At 45.2% G+C, this 14,340-nt stretch overlaps 1 long non-coding RNA gene across 1 annotated transcript in view; it reads left to right on the top strand.

Moving 5' to 3' along the window:
• The window catches only part of LOC308481189, a 60,183-nt gene that overhangs the window by 25,791 nt on the left and 20,052 nt on the right, over positions 1-14,340 (top strand). Inside the window, exon 4 of the long non-coding RNA XR_013988506.1 lies at positions 5,078-5,120. This is a non-coding gene — a long non-coding RNA (uncharacterized lncRNA). The remainder of the gene's footprint in view (positions 1-5,077; positions 5,121-14,340) is intronic.

Raw genomic sequence — 14,340 nt, 5'->3', positions numbered from 1 at the left:
GTAACTGCAGGGGATGGGAGCTGAAAACGTTTTGCCTGGTCTCTGAGCGGTATTTGGTAAGGAAGACACAGAAAGAGAGAGAAAGAGAGAGAGAGAGAGAACTAGTTGGATTCTGCAGTGCTCTTAACTGAATGGATTTTTTTTTTATTCTTAAAATATGTTAATGGGAAGGAGAACTTGCCTGTGTGCTTGCTGTTGTGCCTTTGTAATGCCAGTAAAGTGATACAGAGATGATTTACAAAGATGACCCAAATCTTCCCATGCTCCAAAGGCAACAGACCTTGGAAAGTCCAGCCTTCAGGGAAGGTGGCCATGAAGCAAGGAAAATGGTAATGGTTGCCAAATAGCAAAAAATAATCCTGGGTTGTTACTTAAACTGGACATCTAGCTGAAGGGAAGGATGCACATGTGATAAATAGCAGGACTTAGTTATGGAGAACACAAGTCTCCCTCAGTATGTTAAAGAAGCAAACAAACCACTGATTAACCCTCAGCAAATGTTATCCCCACACCATCCTCTGGAAGATGGCATGCAATTTGTGCCACTGGGCAAGTGTCGAGGGAGTCAAGTGTGAACCCCTGCATAGACAAAGCCTGGAAGGTTTTGTGCAGTTCACAAATCGATCTGCAATCTGCGAAAAGATGTTCATTTATGACCAGGGAGCTGAAAAGCTCCCTTAAGTGTGAATGTTGTGAATGCAGGAGAGATCACGGAAGAGAAATCCATTTGTCCTAATCTAGTACCCAACCTGCAGCATGCAGTCACATCGTGGCACAGGGTCAGACCTAGACTGCTGCCTAGACCAAGCATGAAACTGCGCCAGGGCACCAGGGGATGTGTATTGCAGTGGGCACTGGAATGGCACCATCTCACACTTGAGTCGTAGCTCATGGCATACTTGACCAAAGGTTGAGTTCCACTCTTCTAGGCAGCTTGGAGAATTCATTACAGATGGATTTAAGGAAAATCCCATTTATGATTCATGTATATATCTTTTTTAAAGCCCCAAAGGTAGCTTTGTCTTACAGCCAACTTGAAAAAGTGACAGATTCAGTAGTTTGGGGATCACAACAATATTAACATTTACAGTCCACTCAGCAGTAAGCCCCATTGAGTTCCATGGGACTTCTATGTACAGTACATGACTGCAGGGCTATAAGGAACCTTTAATATTCATTTTCTATTTCCTCTTCTTGATGACTGTAGAGCTGGGATGGGGAACTTGTGACCTTCCAGAAGATGTTGGACTCCAAGTCCCATAAGCCTCAGCTGCATTGCCAATGGTCAGGGATGATGGGAGTTGTAGTCCATTAACATCTGGAAGGCACAGGTTTATCCCTGCTAATGTGCTCTGCCAAGTTTCCCAGACTCTTTTAAACGGGATCTTCTGTTACTGTTTTGTCTGTTCCACAGAATATTACAGAGCTGGAATTTCCTGCAATAAGGGAAATGTTATATCCTCCCAAATTCTCACCTTCCTTTTTGCTAAAATCAGGCCCACGAAATAACCCCCTGATGCTCAGAGAATGTAGTCTCCTTTTGCTTGCCCAGAACGTCTCTCTTCCTCAAGCCTGCCTGTTCTAATCTTTCCAGCTAATTAGCTCTTTGTTTCTGATATCTAGCACGTTTGCCTCCTTTTCGATTATTACAGTGATGTCAGCAAATCTAATCAATCAGTGATTGATTTGAGGCAGAAGCAGCTGAGCTTTGCCTTTGGTTCAGCAAATCTAGCGATAGCAGAAGGTTACTGGCAATCCTGATTATCTAAATCTCTACCAGCTTGAATCTGAGGATCAGAGAGCATCATTTTCAAAGTGGAATAGGATCAGTGCCAGCACAAGGGCACCACTCACATACGCTCAAGTGCTTCACATGGAGACATTCTCGTACACAACAGGGGCCTTTTCATAACAACAAACACCACTACCCCACTCCCCAAATGCCACATTGCCGAAGTCTCTTATCTCTGCTGGCTGCGTGCTAAATGGACTGAAATAGTTTACTTATAAATCATGTTTTAATAGAACGTTTACATCTCACAAAGGATCTTGTTATTTGGAGATATCCTTTTGGAGCTCCTTGCAATCCCCCCTTTTTAAATCACTGGCACAACAACAATGTGACACAAATGTAGCACACAAGACAACTTTTGACATTTATTGCTCCAGACCCTCCAGGTGTCCCTATTTTCCAGGGACGGTCCCACATTTACAGAAGCCATCTCGGTTTCTGATTTGATCCCAGAATGACCAGCTTTTCCTTAGGACATCCCTATTTTCATCAGAGAAATGTTGGAGGGTCTGGAGTTATGCAACCCCTGAGCCAAGGAGATAAGTAACTATACAACCTTTAGAAGATATCTGAAGATAGTCCTGTATAGGGAAGTTTTTTTTAAAAAAATGTTTAATGTTTTATTAGTTTTTATATGTATATGTTGGAAGCTGCCCAGAGTGGCTGGGGCAACCCAGTCAGATGGGTGAAGTATAAATAATAAAAGTATAATAATTATTATTATGGAATAGGAGAAATGTTGTGGGGTATGTAGCTCCACGATCAAGCACTTTATAACTCTAACCCAATCCGTAACCCAGCCATATCTGGTTCTGCTTCTGGATGTGACAGATGTGTGGAAGAATGCAGATTTTGCTGGGAAAACGTGCCTTTAATGACACAGAAACTGTTCCTGAAGGCCAGGCCAGGCTTAAGAATCAGAACAAGCAGGCCTTGGATGTATTTATATAGACTTCGTTAAAGTGTCACTGTCACCTACCCTAGCAAGAACTAGTCAGCTGTCAAGCTTAAGTACTGCTGTAGCCTTTTCCTCACGCTCAGCGATTAAAGTGCAATTCAAACTAAGCTTAAAGGACTATTGTAGCCTGTTAACCACAGTGTACGAATAAAGTGTAGCATGATAATGATCACATTGCTCCCCCCCGCCAGTCTTCCCTCAGACATGCATCAGCTATGAATAAAAGTGATGCTTGCTTGCTTGCTTTGCTAATATACTTGGAAGAAGCCCTTTGTGATCTCTGGGCTGACATTTGCAGAGCCTAGAGACGCTACTTAACATGGCTTGCATGAATGTACCAGGACAGAATAATCTGCAGGAGCAGCTCGATAGCATGTTAATGAAGGATCTGACAGAATAAGGAACAGGGAGGGTTGATTTAAATCATGATTTAAATCACCAAGAAAGAAGGCCAATTTAAATAATGCATTCAAATAAACTTTTCCTTTCTGTAACTCACGTATTTCTCAAACAAGCACACGTGCTAATTGGTTGCTATAACAATTAAAAGATATCTCTGTGCAACTTCGTAGAGCTTTTATGCTACCCATGAGCATAATACAAAATCTCTGGTTGTGCAGCCCACATGCCTCTTGTAGTGCAGAATTTGTAAGCTTTAAGGGGAAAAGGGTGAAAGAAAGCGTTTCTGTTTGGCCCTCTGTATCTGCAGTGAATGGGTAAGGACTCTAAGCAAGATTGCTTGGGGCCAAACTAAACGTGAGGATAGGGGTTTGAGAGACCAAAACAGGTGAATTGCTGCTCCATGTTCCTCCCTTACAACATCTAGATATGACGCCATCACACTGTAAGTTGCGATGTACTACCAAAGGTTCTCCTGGTGTTGATGGACTACAACTCCCATCATGCCTGATCAATCAATGGCCATGCTGGCTGGGGCTGATGGGAGTTGTCCAACAACACAGGGCCCCTGAAATAGACAGTTCTGAGTCTGTTATACCACCTTCAGGCACATTTAGCAGCAACAACACTGAAAAGAGTTGAAGGAGACTCTCTGCATTCCTGTGTTATTGATTCCAATAGCAGCTGCTACTGTCACTCAGAAGCCTCTAAAGAGGTGGTGGCTGTTTCACAGGTTGCTGGGTGAGCCAGATCTACCTCTCCTTGTGGAAAATAGGGCAGGGATCAGACTCAGGTAGCTTAATTAAGACATGGAGCATTTTTCAAGGCTAGAAGAACAGTCTGTTACCAAAGCTGTCAACCTTCCCTTTTTTTGCGGGAAATTCCCTTATTCCAGCGCCGTTTCCTGCTGCTTCCTGCTGCTATCCTGGATTGTTAGATATCCTGTAGACTGTCCCCAGGACAGGTGAGGCTGCTGATCCCTTATTTTTGAGGCTCCCCGGGACAGGTGAGGCTGCTGATCCCTTATTTTCGAGGTTGCTGATCCCTTATTTTCAAATCTGAAAGTTGACAGCTATGGTCTGTTACAGTTCTTCTTTCACTATATAACCAGCTTTGGGAAGCCTAGTTCTTGCCAGAGTAGTGGTAAGAGCAGCTTTTGCTATTGCAGTGATGTATGTGTAGTTCTTTAGATTGTTTTGTGTTCAGTCAGCATTTTGGTGTGTGCTGCTGTTTGCCAAGTCAAAAGTTCAATAATAAATGATGCCATGAAGCTCAAGAATCTTTTCCTGTGGCTCCTGGTCCAGCAGGCATGCAGTTTTGTTGGAAATGGTATTTTTTTACAAGCACAGGCTGTTGGGCAGCCTCAGCGCACAGGCCTGTTCTCCTTTTCACAGTTACCTCTTTCATCTTGACTCTAAAGTTCTGATCTTTCTTTCTTTCTTCTCTCAAAATGGTAAATTAGCCAAGCTGTCTAAAGCCCTGGCTTTTGCGAAGACAATGCAGCAATCTGCTGTTTTTAGGTTTCTGCAGCATCAGCATGCCATTTATCATAGACAAAACACAGAGCTCCAAATTCAGATTTGGCAGGTATGGTCATCCTTCTGCTCTAGTTAAAAATACCACTTTACTCCAGTAGCTCCCAGGGCACCCTCTAAAATACATCTTCTACCTTTTTTTAAAAAAAAATGCTCTCGCTGCAGCAGAGAAATGCATAACATGGTCTTGAGACTGAGCCAATTCCAGCTTCATGTAGTCCTTTTCCATCCAAGGTAAATAGCAAGGCTGAAAGAAACATGGAATGCTTGCAGCTGCTGGTTAAGGCTGACGTAGGCTTAATTTATGTGAATATAGGCAAGGCACGTTGCATGTGTATTGGAGAGAAAGAGAGATTGTCCTCTTGTCAATTGTTTTTTTGCCTCTCCATTTAGATCAGGAGTGGCTGGATCCTGACTTCCCTAACTATTTGGACAGGTAAGTGAAGCCTCCCACTTCTCAGTCACCTGCCGGGAAACTCCATATAAAGCATGTTGTAGATTTCCCTTGGTTCCCAGGTACATAACTGCACAGTGCACAATTCACAGGATTCATTCCTCACACTTGCTGCAGGCACCTGCTCACAGGTTCACAGGGACAACAAGGGTGATTGAAAGTCAGAGTGGCCAGACAGGTACAAGGTATTTTGCTGCCTGAGGCGGGGCAACAAATGATATCCCTCCACACACATATACATACAGGTCAAGGTGTGTAGTAGGTCAAGGTCAGTCAAATTGTGGTGGCTCCTGAGGCAGAAAACCGCACAAGGGCCTCTTCCCATCCCTGGCAGTAAACATATAATATTAATAAATGAAACAGCTAACCATTTGTTCCCCACACAAAATCAGCTGCCTGAGCCAGACATCTCACTCTGTTAAATAATAGGGCCAGCTCCAATAAGTATGCCTAACCACTTCCCCATTGTCTTCCATGCTCTTCTGGTATTGCACTAGGAGTACCTGCAAAGATAGCCTTACTCTGAATTTTTCATAGCTGGATATTCAGGTACATTGGGAGAAAAATCTGCATTCTACTCCAGTTGGGTGATGATGAAGTTTCATGATAGCATGTAGCTCAGTGCACTTTAAAAAACAAACAAACAAACAAACAAAAAACCAACAAGGATTCTGGTCTCATTGTAGCCCTGCAGTCCCCATGCTTTCTTAGTGGAAGTTTGTGGCCATGAAAGAGGTTTCCAGCTGGTTTAAATTCCTGCAGATACATGGGATCCTTTCATAAAGTATATTGGCAAACATATCCTGGTATTGATCCTGACCGTTGTGAATGGGAAGCTATGGAGAAATGCATGTGTGCAGATTCGTTACTGCCTTAATGTCTTGCAACACAAGGGTGAACTGAAAGAGGAAATTGGGTAATGTGACTCCAAAGTTTGCTGTGATAGTTTATCATTGTAAGAGAAAATGGTAAAAATATGTGTGTGTTTTAGCACGCTGTGGGTTAAACCACAGAACCTAGGACTTGCCGATCAGAAGGTCGGTGGTTCGAATCCCTGCAATGGGGTGAGCTCCCGTTGCTCAGTCCCTGCTCCTGCCCACCTAGCATTTCGAAAGCACGTCAAAGTGCAAGTAGATAAATAGGTACCACTGCGGCGGGAAGGTAAATGGCGTTTCCATGTGCTGCTCTGGTTCGCCAGAAGCAGCTTAGTCATGCTGGCCACATGACCTGGAAGCTGTACGCCGGCTCCCTCGGCCAATAAAGTGAGATAAGCGCCACAACCCCAGAGTCGGCCATGACTGGACCTAATGGTCAGGGGTCCCTTTACCCTTTACCTTATACATCTGTAGCGTCCTTCTATGAGACCTGCTGCTGCTTTCTCCCTCTTTTTTTAAACCTGAAAAGCATTTCAAAAATTTGTTTACATGGTGGCTGTGCAGACTGAAAGGTATGCATGGGGCATCTCTACCTAGGAAGGAACATATGCTCCTCTGATGCAAATCGGTGTTGTGGGTTTGTAGCCCCAATCCTTCAGTCATCTAACAATTCCCCTTGATCTGGAGAAAGGAAGTCTGAGTTCACCACAGGTAGGTGGTTGTGCCAATGATGCAACCTTTGTTGGTCAGTCCCACACAGACCAATGAGAACCGATGTCAGCTGAAGCACCCTGCTTGTCAGGACGGTGGATCCGAAGCATTAAAATAGCACTTGTGGCAACTAAAACATAGGACCACTTTTTTTGAGCTTTCGTTCTGACTTGTTGGCAAGGAGGCTATGCAAGACACCTTCATCCTGAATTCATCCCGATTTGCTTCTGTGGCAGTTATACGTTTTCCCATTAGCAATTCATTCACCCCACACTTTCCAGTAAGTTTTTCATAAATATAAGGCAATGATTGTTTTGCGTGGGGGGTGGCCTTCTTGATCCCCATGTGCATTAGTGGAGCATGCGTAAACTTGCCCTGCCCCCTTTTTTCCGGCTGCTTCCAGGCTGTGGCGATGTGCAGGTGCACAGTCGCAGGTCAACTGGACACACATAAATTGGTCATTGCCTGTCTTGTGTGAAGCAATCCACCCTTTATTGCTCTTTGTCTGCTACCAATTTAATTAGGTGATCCTGAGAAGGGGAATTCCACCCCCCCGTCCCCTTTCTTTGGGACCTCTGGTCCTCCAGATGTGGTGCACTTCAATTCCCATCATTTCTGGCCATTGGCCATGCTTGCTGATGGGAGTTGTAGCTTAAGCTTAAGCTTCCCTGCTCCTGGTCTACCCCCATCCACTATTGTATCAGCTTCTGTCATTTCCCCGTCACACCTTTTAACGCTAAACTTAAACACCTGAAACCCTATAGTGTTTCCTCATATGGCAGGTACTTCTTGCTCACGCACTGAGATCCCAACACGGCAACCAGCGTTTGTGGTTCATGAACTAATTAAAGTAAAGGTAAAGGGACCCATTAAAGCTATGGTTTTCCCAGTAGTGATGTACGGAAGTGAGAGCTGGACCATAAAGAAGGCTGATCGCCAAAGAATTGATGCTTTTGAATTATGGTGCTGGAGGAGACTCTTGAGAGTCCCATGGACTGCAAGAAGATCAAACCTATCCATTCTTCAGGAAATCAGCCCTGAGTGCTCACTGGAAGGACAGATCCTGAAGCTGAGACTCCAATACTTTGGCCACCTCATGAGAAGAGAAGACTCCCTGGAAAAGACCCTGATGTTGGGAAAGATGGAGGGCACAAGGAGAAGGGGAAGACAGAGGACGAGATGGTTGGATAGCGTTCTCAAAGCTACCAGCATGAGTCTGATCAAACTGCGGGAGGCAGTGGAAGACAGGAGTGCCTGGCGTGCTCTGGTCCATGGGGTCACGAAGAGTCGGACATGACTAAACAACTAAACAACAACAAAGGGACCCCTGACCGTTAGGGTCAGTCGTGACCGACTATGGGGTTGCGGCACTCATCTCGCTTTATTGGCCGAGGGAGACGGCGTACAGCTTCCGGGTCATGTGGCCAGCATGACTAAGTCGCTTCTGGCGAACTAGAGCAGCGCACGGAAACACCATTTACCTTCCCGCCCGAGCGGTACCTATTTATCTACTTGCACTTTGACATGATTTCGAACTAGGTTGGCAGGAGCAGGGACCGAGCAACGGGAGCTCACCCCGTTGCAGGGATTCGAACTGCCGACCTTCTGATCGGCAAGTCCTAGACCTGTGGTTTAACCCACAGCGCCACCCGCGTCCCTCATGACCTAATTGCTAAGCAGGAATTACCATAAAATGTAAGGGAGAACTCTAGTTGTGCCGCAGACCCCAGTTACTCTAGGGAAGAACTAGGCCTGCATATCCTATATTGCAACATCTCCTGCCCTCCAAAGTATGTGAAGATAAGCAGCACCTTTTGTGCACTGGAGGAACAAAGGCTGTGCTCACGCCTTCCGTCAGGAAAATGGCCGTTAAGTCAGTCAGGAAAGGGATCTAAGAAGCAGAGAACCCATGACAATTCCTGCAGATCATTCAGTAATTATATACTTACAGTTGGTGTGGGGGAGGCATAAAATCATTAACGTGGAATAAAGTTTGTTTAGCTGCAGATTGGTTTCAGACTCTGATATATACTGTGCACATAACCCTTGTTTCCTTATTCAGTATGAACCACCCGTCTGCTAGGCGGGCCTGAACTCAGAACTCTGATTGTCTCATGGCCTGGAACAAATAGAGAAAGGTCCGAGACTCCAATAAAATATAATGGAGCTTGACAGCGTTTACAACCTCAAGGAATTTCCTAGCCTTTATGGGAATGGAATAGGAACTGCTAGGGTAGGGGCCTTAGAGGCCCTAGAGGCAAAGGCAACCTGACAAGGCCTGTCATTCCCTCCTTCTTCATTCTTTCCTGTGGCAGTTGCTTTGCTAACCCTGGGGTTGTCGAGGGTTGACCCTACCAGTTCCAATGGTCACCAGCCCACAATGAGATTATGAAGACCTGAGACGACTGGGGAGAGTTCCAAAAGGAGCTCTCCAAACTGGATGAACTGGCAACAAATCGGCAAATGTAGAGCATGAGACTCTTACTCTTCGGGTCATGGGTTCGAGCCTCATGTTGGGTAAAAGATTCCTGCATTGCAGGGGGTTGGAATAGATGACTCTCCTGGTCCCTTCCAACTCTGTAATTTGATGATTCCACACCATATATTTGAAGCACATCCAACACACATTTAAAGCACGTGACATCCCTCAGGAATCCTGGGAACTGTAATGTGTTAAGGGTGCTGGGAATTGTAGCTCTGTGAGGGGGAAACTACAGTTCCCATGATTCTTAGGGGGGAAATGATGTGCTTTCAGTGCCCTTGAGTCACGCACACCAGTGGCAAAACCTACCAGCTTCAAATACTCACTCTGAGCTAGGAATAAGCAAAAGAGAAAATCTCAGGGGTCAATAACTCAATGAAAACATTGACCCTGTGTGCAGCGGCTGTGAAAAAGCAAATTCCATGCTAGGGATCATTAGGAAAGGGACCAGATATAAAACTGCCATGCTGTAATGTCTTTATATAAATCTATGGAGCAGCAACCCAGGGAGCACGGTGTATAGTTCCAAACACACCATCTAAAATAAAAATATTGCAGAGCTGGAAAATGGTTTAGAAAAGCATAGGAGCAGCCCCTTCAAGAAGGACAGCAAATATTTTTTAGGCTTTTTAGTTCAGAAAACAGATTGCAGAGTAGTGGGGATATCAAATGTCAAGGGGCTTAGAAGCCTCTTTTAGGACAGAAGAAAAGGAGCCTGTCACATCAGCCCTTGTGATTGGCAGACAGTATGAAGCCTGGTGATTGGTCAGGTCTTGTGTATATATTGACTGGCCAGCCTATTGGCTCAACTTCAGGGGCAGCCTCAAGTTTCAATCTCCACCACCAAGTGACCTCAGGGTTCCATCTAGGTCAATATTTGGGGAGAGTCACTAATGGACTTGATTTGGCCCTTACACAGGGCCAGGGTATGTATGGAAACCTGAAAGGTGGAAAAGCCATGCTACAACCACACAAGTCTCATTTCAGTTTCTCAGAATAGTTGTGTTGAAAGTGAATTCCCACATGCAATTCATCGCTTACTGGCTGTAATCGGAGCAGGAGGCCATGTATGGTGATGCCATTGCAGATCAATCGCCATGGGCAGAAAATGCAATTCCATTTCATACCTTTTGTGATGAGTCATTGAGTGACGAGATATTGAATGATGTCAGTGCTTGTATAAATCATCCCTGACTCATGCCTCAGAGATAAAGAAGCAGTCCTTGCTGATTTTGCCACTCCCTGCCCTCCATCAGATACATTTTTGCCCTTGTGTACAAGTTATGAGTTAAGAAAGGGTCCAATATCTTTGTGTTTTGAGCGAATAAACTAGCTGTGTTTCTTCTAGATGGGAAACCTCATGCGGCCCTCCACTTCATTCTCTCTGGCCCTCAGAGCTCTCACCAGGCCACACCCACTCACCCGTCCTTTTTTCTCAGGCCACACCCCTCACTGGCTCTGCTTTGCACTATCATTGGTGCTTTTGCCTGTCCTTCAGCTCTGATAACGCTTCCAGCCTGCCCGGTGGCAAGATGGGTGTGAGTAAATGGTCATTTGTTGCTCCACCCACTTTTGCTTATGGTGCCGCCCACCGTTGGTATGTGAACCCGGGAAGGTTGCCTAGAATGCAGTTTCCTTATCCCTGCTTTAGACCCACCACTTGTTTGCCAAGAGCAGAAATGGGATTTGGAGGACCCTTGAGTAAGATGTTCCTGGTGAGGCCTCCTCCAGGGCCTGGGCCCACCTCCTGCACACTGTCATCAGCATTGCCCATTGGCCTTTGCACTCTTCTTGGTCCATTCCATGCCATTACTCGAGGGCAGAGTGGGGCGAGATGAGCAGAGCTAGCTGTTGCTTCTCCTTGCTCCTGTTACTGCTTGTGTGCTGAGAGGAGCAGGTGTCTAGGCTGAACGGTGGGGGTGGAGACGCTCCTTCAGGTATACTGGGCCAAAGCCATTTAGGGCTTTAAAGGTCAGCACCAGCACTTTGAATTGTGCTCAGAAATGTACTGGGAGCCAATGAAGATAAACAAATAAGACAAATAAATAAGTAACGTTGCCTAAATTGCTGGTGGTAGATACTTATTCCCCCAGCATAGCTTCTGAGACTGGGTTAAAATTTGACACTGGAATTATAAACACATGCACACACAGTTCCATGATGAAATCCCAGTCTCTATTTAAATGTAATTATTTCCCCCCTGGGGGATTAAATCTAGGCCAGCTTTAGAGTGAAAATGGATTTTCTCTCCGGTTCGCAAACACCTACTGCCCTGGCAGCTTGCATGGCGAAGGTGCCGCTAGGATAGCATTTCTGTGATTAACCAAGGCAGATGGAACTAGAAACAACACCACAAACATGTTGCTCCTAAATGAAAAAGCAGATGAGCAAAACTAAATTGGAGGAGGAGCTGGTATAAGCAGTACAGCAATGATAGAAACTGCCTGCCAGGACCATACAGGAAGGGCCATTCTCATTTACATAAGACAATCAACAGCCTTGCTGAATCAAGGTAAAAGCCCATCCAGGGACCAACTCAATACCTATGCAGGGCTGGAACACAACAGTTTCCCTTCGCCGAGCTACACTTCCCAGCACCCTTAACAAACTACAGTTCCCAGGATTCTTGGGAGTGGGGGAATGTGCTTTAAATGTACGATGTGTGCGCAGCCTATACGGACTGTCCGTTGGAGTATTTAAGCCACATTTCCACCGATGCTCAACATGTATATGTGAAAAGAAACACCAATATCACAAGATGCTAAGAAGCCTCTAGTGACTTCCTTCCAAAGCAAGGATGGGAAACCTTTTTCAACCTGAATCTAAAAGGAATGAAAGCTGGGGAAGTGTCAGATGCCTGGGATGTCTTATCACTCGGGTAAATGTGGGGAGTGCAACTTGGAAAGTGGGGGGAAACAGACAAAAAAGTCAAGGAAAAAATGCAGACCTTTGGGAAATGACTACTGGTAGATATGGTAGCCCCCAACTTACTTAAGGGATAAAGGATGCAGCATTTTATAGGACTTTGTATCCATAGCTTTTTTTCTCCTACTGTTTAGTGACGCAGTTGCCTTAGGGGCTCATAATTTCCAACTTCTGTCAAAAGTTGTATGTTGTATGCAGATTCTTGGTCTGCCTACCTCATTAATTCTTCCTCACAGGCAGAGATAATTCCAAACCTTAAATGCTTAGCAGGCAGTTGAGTGTTATATAACTCTCAAGATGCCCCTAAAGTTCCTGCATGTGGTAAAATCAACTGTTCCATATTTACCACTTGGCCCAAAGTGAAGTGAAGTGTGTATTTGGAACTCTTGTTTACACCAGCTCAGGCAATTTGTCTAACTTCCCCAGTTCTGTCCACTCTGAATGGCAGCCGTGCCCGAGGGGCTCAGTCAGAGAGGTATTTACATTACCCACTGCTTGGTTATTATTATTTTTTACAAAAACAAATTGGAGAGGTCAAGTATCAAACTGAAAATTTCTATCACAGAGCTGCAGATTCTTTCCTGAAATGCAAGTGAGACAGAATGGCTTACAACACGGTGATGCATGTATTTATTCCCTGTTCTGCTATCAGACCAGAATCCTCTCTAGTCCATCATGTGGTCTATCACAGTGGTCAACAAGATGGTTTGAGAAGGTTCACCAATCAGGCAAGGAGGAAACACCATTGTTGTTTGAGCCTAGCATTTTTCATAATCAGATACACAAGTGAGAGCTGCAGCAAAATGTTGTCATGCCCCCTACCATGTAACAGGAACTCTGGTCCAGGGTTCCAGCAGCTCATTCCCTCCAAGCAGGAAAGCCCACTCCCCCACTTCAAGTTTTCTGATTTCTTTTCCAATGGACACTCCGTATTTCATGGCCACAGAGTTTGCCCAGCCCTCATTGGGCTGTTTCCCCCCAAAAGAAACAAAAACAACCCCCCCCCCAAAGTTTTCTGGGGTGCTTCGACAAACCATAGGTTTCCCCAGAGCTTGCTGATACCCCTCCTTGATCCTATGTTTCTGTTGGCGCCTGAGTTCACTGTTAGAGAGACTGATACTGCCTTTGAACATGAAGGTTCTGTTTACCTTTCATGGTTAGAACCCATGAATACAGCTGTGGCCTAATCACTTTAGAAGGTATTCTAACCAGTAGAGGCTGGCAGCTTGGTCCAGATGGGTTGTAGTGTTGACATGCCTTCCTAACCCCGCACCACTGCTGCTTACGGAGAGGGAGAAAGGGAGGGGCAAGGCAGTGGCAGCCCCAAGCAGTGCAGTGGGTGCAGTCTGATGCATCCATCCTGCTGCTGCTTCATGCCTTGCCTTTCTCTGTTTCAGTAAGCGGCAGTGATGCACAGCATGGGGAAGGCAACACAGCAATGCAGCTCCACCTGCCCTGCCCTCCACTACAGCATCTGTAGTAAATTCCATCAGTATCCTTTATGAGAGGGAATCCTTCCTTCTGCCATTCTGCAGCCTAGTACATGTTGGCTTCCTTCGGTGTGTCGCGTGTCATAGCAGTGTGAGGCAGGGCAAAACTGTTCTCTCTTTCTAAAATTCTTCACATCACTCACCATTTTATAAACCTCTTATCCTGTCGCCGTTAGTTGAGTTTCCTTCCCCCAATCCCTAAAAAGGCAATTTTAGATTTTACCTGCAGGAAGATGTTCCACCTTTTGATCATTTCAGCTGCCCTTATTTTAATGTTTCTGGCATTATAACACCTCACCATTGTAGTATATTAGCAGCTTCCCCCTCTAATACATTCTAAAGATGTAAAAAATATGTGTAATGTAAAAGGCCCCTTTCCTCTTTAATGCAGCGCAATGTTCTTTCTTTAATAGCTGAAAACAGCACTATATGGCATCACCAAGTAGCAGTTGTTGGTTTCCTCAGAAGGCGGGTTTGTGAAGGCTCCACCTATCTGGTGTATAGTGAGAGCTGATCTTTTTAGATCACAGTCCTGCACACCGCACTGAAAACAGTGGAACTTACTTCTGTGGAACTTATACAGAGGATTGCACTGTCAACTGAACAGAACAGTTTTGCCTGTCCTATTCAGATGTGATTTGAAGAACATCTTGGCCATGTTGCAACCAGGCTGCTCTGCTTAGAGCTTGCTTAAGAAGGCCGAAGCCTCTCAAAACCAG

This window comes from Podarcis pityusensis, assembly GCF_964106645.2.
Source record: "Podarcis pityusensis genome assembly, chromosome: 7".
Taxonomy (NCBI): Eukaryota; Metazoa; Chordata; class Lepidosauria; order Squamata; family Lacertidae; genus Podarcis; species Podarcis pityusensis.
The sequence above is the reverse complement of the archived record's forward strand: the minus strand, read 5'-3'. Positions and strand labels throughout refer to the sequence as shown.